At 40.0% G+C, this 9,632-nt stretch overlaps 1 long non-coding RNA gene across 1 annotated transcript in view; it reads left to right on the forward strand.

Annotated features, from left to right (window-relative positions):
• The window catches only part of LOC136019072 (uncharacterized), a 46,701-nt gene extending 37,613 nt beyond the window's left edge, over positions 1 to 9,088 (forward strand). Inside the window, exon 4 of the long non-coding RNA XR_010614734.1 lies at positions 7,722 to 9,088. This is a non-coding gene — a long non-coding RNA (uncharacterized LOC136019072). The remainder of the gene's footprint in view (positions 1 to 7,721) is intronic.
• The last annotated feature ends 544 nt before the right edge of the window (positions 9,089 to 9,632 follow it).

Genomic DNA, 9,632 nt, shown 5'->3' on the forward strand with positions numbered 1-9,632 from the left:
GTCTGTGGCAAAGCTAACCAGAGTCTGGCCTGCCTTGTTAGTCTAAACCTTTTGTCACCAGCTGTATTAGCTTGAAGACAAGAGTCTATTAAAAGAATTGATGTGGTTCCATATGGTCTCCAGTTCCAGTGATTTTAAAGATACTTTGTGTTGATGATAATTTTTCACTAATATTTTCTCTCTCTTCCCTTGATACTGATGCTGATACATGCTGTACAGATTGCTAGAAATAATTAGGATATATCCTTGCTACACCAGCAGAGTAGTGGAAGATGGTACCTACTTAGATTGTGTACAATTCTTGCAGTGCAAATAGCATTTTCTTAACCAGTTTCAAACTTTTCACAGTATACATACTCAGAATTAGAAGCACAAAGCAGGTAAGTGGCATGGAAAAGCCACCAACTGGGAATCAGTGACAAGCTCTCACCTACAATAGGGTTCCTTCCTTCCTCCTGATCCCTGTAATGTTACATGACTTTCTATAAAACTTATAATTAAGAATATCATGTCATATTTTTAGAATCCAAACCATGCAGTTACATTTGTCCTTGCTTACTATGTTTAAAGAACAAGATTCAAAGCTCTTATGAAGCTTAGCATTGTCATTTATTGAATAAATCATTTATTCAGGGGAAAAAAAAAACACAAAATATTGTCCCCCAAAACATTTTGTCAGAATTCTTGAGAGCTGAATGTCTTCATGCTTTGAAAACCAGTTGTTAAAGAAAAGAAACTGCATGCAGGAAGGAGTGAAATTGAGAGTCATACAAAGTTCTAAAAGGACAAAAAGAAATAAAAAGCTTATTCTCAACACCAAGCTCTTACACTAATACTAGAATTGATTCACCTCATGTTGGAAGCAGAAGGATGCTATTGGTTTTGGTTTAAAACATAGTTTTCACTAAAATGAAATATCCCATATGTAACATTTCAGACTTTTATTATTTCTGTTTTTAAGATGTGGTGCTGAAGTATATTACCTCTCCTGTTTGTAGAGCACTCACCATCCAGAACTAGGTATTTATCTTCTGCATCCAGCTTGAGGTTGTATTCTGTAGAACGGAAGAGATCCTGCAGATGCCTTGTTTAATTGGAGAAAACAATGGTTGTGTCTGCTCTGCAGAGGTTAGCCCCATATTGTCAAGCCCAGGTTGAGCTCCAAGCAAGCTGCTGATTGGGCAGCATGGTACCACGCAGAGATGGTAAGCAGAGCTTGGTCCTGGCAGTGCTATAAGTGCTAGTTAGCCTATATAGTTTTGTGTACTAATGAAGCCAAACTTCTTCCAGTTCTGACACTTGGTTGGGTATTTTCACAAGGTGCTCATTATATGATACATACATGCCTAAAGGATCTGCAAAGTGAACCTGGCAATAAGTGATGCTGTGGGAAGGGAAAAAAAAAGAAAAACCAAAACAAACCAAACACTACCAGTTAAGTTTTAAATATGTCCTTGTTTTGAGTATAGGAAATGCATTTATACCCCAGAGTATTACAGAAACAGGCACCTGTATCTTGCTTTATATCAAATTTGGAAAGTACTTAGTGTGAACAAGAAGGGCTCGTGTGGTGTGTATGATGGGCTTCTCTGATTTGAGAGGTTGTGGAGAACGACAGAATGAAATGAATCCTCTGCTTTTGCAAGGAAAACAACTGTGAAACAATTCTGTATTGTGCAACAGCACTGACAAAAGCATGGTGGATGGCTTTTATAATGCAAGTTAAGGTTTAGCTGCTCAGCAGGAACCTCAGCTTCTGACACAGGATTTATTTCAGCAAACCAACAGACTTAAAATACAACTTTCCTGTTGTACATTGAAATTCAAATATATTAGTAAAATGTTTAAAAACTGACCCTTTTTTTCCTTAGTGTTCACTTGGCATCAGTGTGCACATGTTACAGACCTGCTGTATGTTCCCAGTTTTATTAATAAAAGCTCAAGCAGATGGGCAAATGCTGGCCAGATCTTGCCTTATAAACCATTCAGGCTATCACAGGGGCAACAGGAAAAACTAGAACCTGCCTATACAAAGTTGAACTGGCAATTTGTCAGGGACCCAAAAACTGCCTCTTATTTCGCACAGCTTAGACACGTAGCAGTTGTGAATTTTCAGCAAGGTCTTTAGAAGCAGTAGCTGTTGGCATGCAGAACCTCATTCCGCTGGTGATGAAAGGAGTCAGAATGTGAGGTCCTACTCATCTCTATAGCCCGGTGAGTGAGTCCAGAATATCTAAATCTCACTAACTCTCAGCAATTGTATTTTTGAAGCCTTTACTCTACAGCTGCATGGTAAAGAAGTGGTGAGCAGCCTTCAGCTTCATCAGGATTTGCATCTGTTATGCTGGTGTCAGAAGCAGAACATAAAGTCATGCAGCCTCTGTTAGAAATCATCATGCTTTCTCATAAACAGTTGAAGTGAAATTGTAATCACCGAAGTAAGACAAAAAGGCCACTGCGGGATTCTTCCTCTGGTTAAGCTCACTGTTGGCTGTGCTGGAAAAGTGTGCAGTTGATTCTTTGTAAAACGTTCACTTCAGCTATGAACTTGGAAGAGTCACTCTGGCAGGAGGGCTCCAGTAAAAGTCAAATTCTTTGCTAAGCTTGTTGTCCCTGTAGACAAATGAATGTTAAAATAGCTTCTTGTGAAACTTTAGCTTCTGGCTGGCTCCTAGGCTGTTGCCCAGATGTAGCAGTTATGCCATTTGAGTGCCAGTTTTCAATTCTACTTGATTAACAATTCATGCAGACCATGGGATGGTTGAGATGGATGTTAAACACACTGACATGCAGAGGATTACCACTTCAGAAGCTTTTATTGTTGACACCTGCAAGCTGCTGTTCTGACCATTGTTACAGTGGCAGTGACTAGCTGGGTGATGTGTGACACCAGGTTCTAGGCAGATTTCAAACCAGCCTGTTGCTCAGTAAAATTGATCTGGGAATTTGAAATACAGAAGCTATTCTGCCTTCAGAATGAAAAAGAGCTGTGAGCTCTAATGTTCTGCAATGACCTTAATGCTTGAAACGGCCATCTGCATGCTGAAATATGCATGCTGTGATATACTGCATTATCTATAACAGTACCTTTGCAATGGGCATGCAGAGGCTGTCATCTCTGCTATTACCCAAGGGCTGTTGTATGGCAATCCCATGGCAGCCTTGTAGCTAATTTGCGTGTATCTTTCCCAAACAAATGGAAAGCTATTCACGTTGGCATCATGGTGTGTGAGAGAATTTTAGCTAACTCAAAGTGAAGAAAAATGAAGAAAAATTATATTCTTCATGGAATTTGGCATCTTCTTATTTCACATACTCCATTTGCATCTGGTAATTTGGTTCTTATGTTGAGACTCAAAAGTATGTTTTCTGAGGGTTGAGGAAGTATATTCAAATTGGAATTAATTCTAGGAAAATTATCCTGGAATTTATTTTTTCTATTAGATTGGGGCAGGGAGGAGCATGTAAATATAATTATACAGAGCTATGAGTTCTGACCAAACAGCTTTCCAAAGAAAAATATCATGAGGACTAATGGGAACATCAAATAAGTTCTTTAACTAGAAAAGCATTAACTGCCAAGTAACTAATGAAAATTTTCAGTTACAAAAAAAAAAAAAAAGGATACAAAGCTAATGACAGATTAATATGGATCTGTAATTTCAATTGACTCAATCTATTGTGTTTACTACTCCTGAATCTCATCTGTCATGTTAGTAACATGTCAAAGAACTCAGTGATATTAAATGTATGTTTGCTATCAGGGAAGATACGAAAGAACAAGCTGCAGTGGTGGAATACATGGAGCTAGATGTCAGAAGGACAGAATTAGCACCTGGGCTACACTCTTTTTTCCTTAACCGAGACTAAACACTTTCACGGTTCTCTTGCTGTGGCAGCAAGTTTCAGGCTGTACAAATATAAGGCCTGAAGTGCAGGGGATAAAGTATTGTTTGCTCTGCTACATGATGCATGATTGTTTATCAGATCAGGCTGAATGCATCTTTCTTCTCTTTCCTCCCAGAGAAAAAGAACTCTGAACATATCAGAGAAAAAAAAAGCCTTCCCTAGGTTTCAGCAGAGAATTTTTCCTTTGTTTTTATGACGTCTTTATTGTTCCTTTGTGTGTCATCTTGATGGCCACTAGAAAACTTCAGCCAGACCTGGCTGAACAAAAATTGACACTATGCAAAGGCACAATCAGTTGGGTTCTCAGGATCTTCCTACCAGAAAGGTGACTATTCAGATCAGATAAGAAAGTTTACTGTCTTCCAGAAGTAACCTCCTTACACTGTGGGCTTACATAATGCATTTTGATGATCTAATTACTCACTTTCTGGAGCTATACACACAGTTTAATTGAAACGGAATAATTGCTGAAGATCAAGTATAATGATAGCTCTGTGATCAGAAAGTTTGTTCTTCTCAGAGCCAGAGTCACACAGTAGAAACTCTCCATGCCTTGGCTAGGAATCCCTGAAGATTGTTACCTAGTTTCCTAGATCATCAGTCATAGGCAAGTAGATTGGATTTAGGCTGCATGAACAGGCATACTTTCCTACTTTGTGTCCAAATTCAGATTGTTGCCTTGTTGTCTGACACCTGAGAACTTCCACAAAACAAAAACTAATTCCTGACAGAACTGCTCATACACCCCATCTGATTTACTTCCTGGAGCAACTTTTTCTTTTATAGCCTTCTGTACTGCAGTAGTCGCTACTGCTGCATGTTCCCTGCTACATGAATTCAGGACATTCCTAAAACACTTTCAGTTTTCTCAGTTGCAGCCAAGAGAAGGCAAATAGCTTTCTGCCCTGGTACGTCTCTACGGCATCTCCCTCTGTATTCTTGTGGGAAGGGGTAGACGTCAGAAATACCATGAAGTTTCCCGTCTCCATTTTTCCATTCCTGCTCTGTTCCACTATTTACTGTCACTGTATGTTGCTGTACCAATAAGATCAGTAACACAAACTGTTAGGATATGTAATGGTAACTGTTCTTTGTTCTGCCAGGGGAAAAAAAGACAACTCCCTGACAGAACTGCAAAGCTATACTTCAGTACAGCTTGTAATCATGTAGATGTCACAGTAGATGTTACAAAGATAGTGTATTTATCTATATATAGCTCCAAGCATTGGCAAATGAACTGCTTAACAAGGATGGAACTATGTCTTTTGAAGGTATAGGGCTGCTTCTTGTCCAGGACAGGGGTCTTTCAACAGTATTTTTCTCACTTTGCATTCCATAGCGCTGGGTCTGATATCATTTGGCACAGTGTAAATTGGAGGAGATCCATGAAATTTAATGCAATTTCTGCACAAGGGTAAGGTTATGATTGGCCTCTTTGACCAGGAAAGAGTCATTTCCTTTAGGATTTGCTGATTCACAGTTCTTTTCACCTTGGTGTCTGGGTACAGCTCATTTTAGTCTGTCTTTTTGGGTTTTTCTCCCTCCCACATCACTTATTACTTGCACTTTTCTGTCACTTGTCCTCTTCACTGTTGTTCTCCCTTTCATAATAGCATGCTTTAAATCAAAGTGGATTGGGTATTTTTTTTACAAGGCTTTTTTTTTAACACAAGATTACTGAGGTCAAATTCAAGTAAGTGACTTCATAGAGACTTCACTGAGTGGAACATAAATTCAACACTATAAATACAAGCAAGCAGTTTTAAATTATCTGTTTGTCCTTTTTTTTCTGGCCTAAATCTCTCTGAAGCTATAAAAAGAAGGATGTGGGAAAATATCTTACCAAAAGTGATCTTTTTGTTCCCATTACTTGTTTTCTGTTTATTTTTTTCAGAGTATTACGTTAATAATTCAGAACTACCAGCTAAAGCAAATCTGATTTAAAAGGGAAACATAACACAAAACCTTGGGAGACATGTTTGCTCAGCTGAAAGTAGTAACAGTAGTGTCATTAGGGTGAAAGGAGTCTTGGAGGAGAAAGGGGGAAAGAAGACCTTCTCAGAGCTATTTTAAGATCTTAGGTCATGAGTTAGGTCATAAGCTTCTTAGCATTTGGTGTGGTATCTGAGTAGACCCTTGGATTATAGATCAGGGCAGGTGCAGAAGACTACTATAAATACATTCACCCTTGAGGAGTTCACAGATTTCTTAAATAACAAATTGGGCAGAAACATACCCATTCTGCAGAGGAAAATTATTAAATAAATTCAGAAGAATTTAAAGCTTTGTTTTCCAACAAGTCATCCAATAGTTCTTAATTATAAAAGCTAAAATGCTCTTCACCATTACCTTAGAAATGTTATCAAAAGCCTTTTACAAAGTTACGGCATATATTAAGCATGACTGGCGTGTTCAGGGGTATTTCTGTAGCCATTTGCTGCCTACTGAGCTGTGCAGAGAACTGACTATCAGGATTCCTACCTTCTATTTCAGGGCTTCTTCTTGCTATAGGGCTGCAGCGTATATGCCCAGTTCCCCTCAGGGGACATTTGGCCATTTATATTCTTCTTAGAAATGTTCTCCCTCAGCTTCCTCAGTGCAAAACTCCCAGAGATCCGTACAGGATAAAATACGCTAAGTGTAGTGGTAAAACCTGCCAATATCCATCAGTATCTATAGTTTTGTTTGTTTTCCAGGTGAATACAGATGTTTTCAATTTCCTATTTTTTGGTGATATGCCACACTCCTGTTGTTGCTCCCTTTCTCCAAAATGAACCTTCCAGTTTTATGAGGGCTATGGAGGCCTCAGAGACCTTTGAGAAATTAGTTTGTATTTTATTTGTATTTGCCTCCTTGTGAGGGAACACTCCACTTTTCAAAGGGCACATACAAGCTTAGGAGTTCACTCTGCCTGACCTAATTTGAATCCTTAATCATCTTTTAAGAGGCATGTTTCATAGAACTGGCAGAACCAGTTGTAGTATAAATTTAGGTGTCATTTCCTGCATATTCCTGAAAAAAAAAAAGAGAGGGGGGAGGAGAAGAAGGAGAAAGAAAAGGAAAAGCAACTCCAAGGGTACGTTTGAAGTTTTTCTAAATGAATATATTCACCTACCCTTTTGTCTATTCAACAGAGTGAACTCCCTTTGACCAGTTTGATTTGCGCACAAAAAAGCACATCCTTCTCAAGGCAAATTTCTGGCTATATTAAGGGATATATGACACGACAGAAACATCAGGGTTCCAGCCCTGCTCTGGGAAATAATACCATATTGTGAGTAAGCCTAAAGTTCAACATCACCTCATAGGAGAAGCAGTGAATTTCGGAACCAGAATATCTTTCAGGAATACCCTTGTTTCAGAAACAGAAAATGCATCCTTCTCTGGTTCTTTGTGCTGGCTGTCTTGATTTTCTGAACAGCCTGATTAAGTGAACAGCATTCACGACGAGTGCAGTAGGTACTTCCCAGAAGCAAACTGTTGCTGGCGAGTTACCTGCACCATTTGTCAATGAGAGAGAGGAGATAGCCACTGTGGGGAAAAAAAAAGGTAGCAGGTAACATTACAGAATTGGTATGATGTCAGAAAAGCAAAGTTTATGCTGCCGCCTTGTTTCAGTATGCAAAACCAACCTGTATCCACTCTTTCATCATGTATCAATTAAAGAGGGAGAGACTATCCTAGCTAGTTGATTTCCAAGCCTATCTTTCTTAGCCAGCTGGAACAGAAATTTCCAAGCAGTTGAAATTGTTAATGAAAGGTATAGCAAGCATGTTGATACATGACTCTACTTTTCATATTCTCTCTACAAGGAAAAGAAGAAATGAAATCACCATCATCCAGTGCAGTCCCATGGATACAGGGTTATCTTGATACAAAGCTTTAACTGGACATTTTGAGGTAAGTGAAACCTCAACATTTTGTTTTGCTGCAGAGGTGATAGCATCCTCCAGGCATTTAAAAGAAACCCCTTTGAATTCTTTTCTTTCTGCCCAAGTCTCAGTTTCTCACGTACCCCAGAGGCTCCCATGTCATGGCTAACATTCTTCTAGAAAAATGGAGCTGCACGAAATTCTTTCAGAGCCTATCAGCACCACTCCCAAATTAGCCAGACAGGATACTGTTTGTTTAATTTCGCAAGACATTTGCTTTCCCCAAGGCTAGAAGAGCTACCTCAGTGAATTTCCAGCCATGATACCCTACACTCTTTAGGATTTTTTTGTAGCAAAGGAGTAAGTTCTCCTAAACTAGGAACAAAACATACTGGTACCTAATGGGGACCTACAAGAAATATGGAAAGGGACTTTTTACAAGGGCACATAGTGACAGGACAAGGAGGAATGGTTTTAAACTGACAGTGGGGAGATTTAGATTAGCTATTAGGAAGAAATTCTTCCCTGAGAGAGTGCTGAGGTGCTGGCACAGAGTGCCCAGAGATGCTGTGGCTGCCCCATCCCTGACAGTGTTCAAGGCCAGGTTGAATGGGGCTTGGAGCAACCTGCTCCAGGGGAAGGTGTCCCTGCCCTTGGCAGGCGTTGGAACTGCATGAACATTAAGGTCCCTTCCCTTCCAACCCAAACCAGTCTGGGATTCTATGATTTCATCGTGCAGTCAGGTTGTTGAGCAATATGTAACCAGGTGTCTTTTCAATAGTCACTATACTTACCTCAGAACGGCCTTAATCTGTTCTAACTGGCTATATTGTAAAAAAGCAAGATAAGTGCCAAGAGAAAAACAACACTTTAGAGTTGGCAGCAACTAAATCTGTAGTCTTTTCCAATACTCTGTTGTTTGGTGTTTTTAAATACTCTGTGACGGTGCAATGCTGTTTATATTGTGGTGGGCTTCAATAGTATTTTTTCAAACTGATAGATGGGGATAAATGAATAACATTGTGTAGAAAATAGTGCTTCACCTCTAGAAATATTTTACTTCATTTTTTTTACTATTCTCACTATGATTTTACTATTATTATCGTAGAGGGTTGGCTGTTAAACCAATGCAGCGAGAAATCATCTTTTCTTTAAGTAGGCATAAGGAAAATTTCTGCTTTCCCAATTGTCTTCCATGCTCTGTAGTAGCAATGCCTGTGAATCCCTGCACCTCCCTGAACTTTGTTTAGCTCATAACTGAATCCAGAGTGTGGCCTTTATCAGGAGTAGGGGGAGATACTTGTTGGTGTGAACCCTGCTCAGTAGGCTTTGCTATCTTGTAGAGCTGAAGATTCATGGTGGAGGCTGTTTAAGCTCTCCAGGAGCTGTCCTCCAAGGCCTGCTTTGCAAATCCAGCCCACATTGCCCTGGCAAGTACGACAGGCCGGAAGCTGTAGGACATTCCCTCCTGCTGCAGAGTAACATCAGTTCAGCCGATCAGTGACAGCACCAGGGAGGAATTTTCTGCTGCAAGTACTGAGTGCAGATGAGAGACTGCTTAATTTTCTCTTTGTGTAACCCAAATCCTTTGGGGCTTGTGCACGTCCATGTACTTTCTGCAGTGTACACGGGAGCATGTGGCGTGGGGATAGAGCATATTGGGTCTTGCTCACTGTGCTGAGTTTGAGAGATCCACCAGAAGCAAAAATAGGTCTCCACTTAATTACATGTTATTTTGTTAGTTGTCTCTCTGCTGCCTGCCTCTCGCTGGTGTTGCAGGTGGAGGGCGAGAACCGCTTCTTCAGCCCATTTCTGTCACAGCTTCTCCTGGGCTCCATCCCTCACAGCTCT

Source organism: Lathamus discolor, chromosome 8 (assembly GCF_037157495.1).
Source record: "Lathamus discolor isolate bLatDis1 chromosome 8, bLatDis1.hap1, whole genome shotgun sequence".
Lineage (NCBI taxonomy): Eukaryota > Metazoa > Chordata > Aves > Psittaciformes > Psittacidae > Lathamus > Lathamus discolor.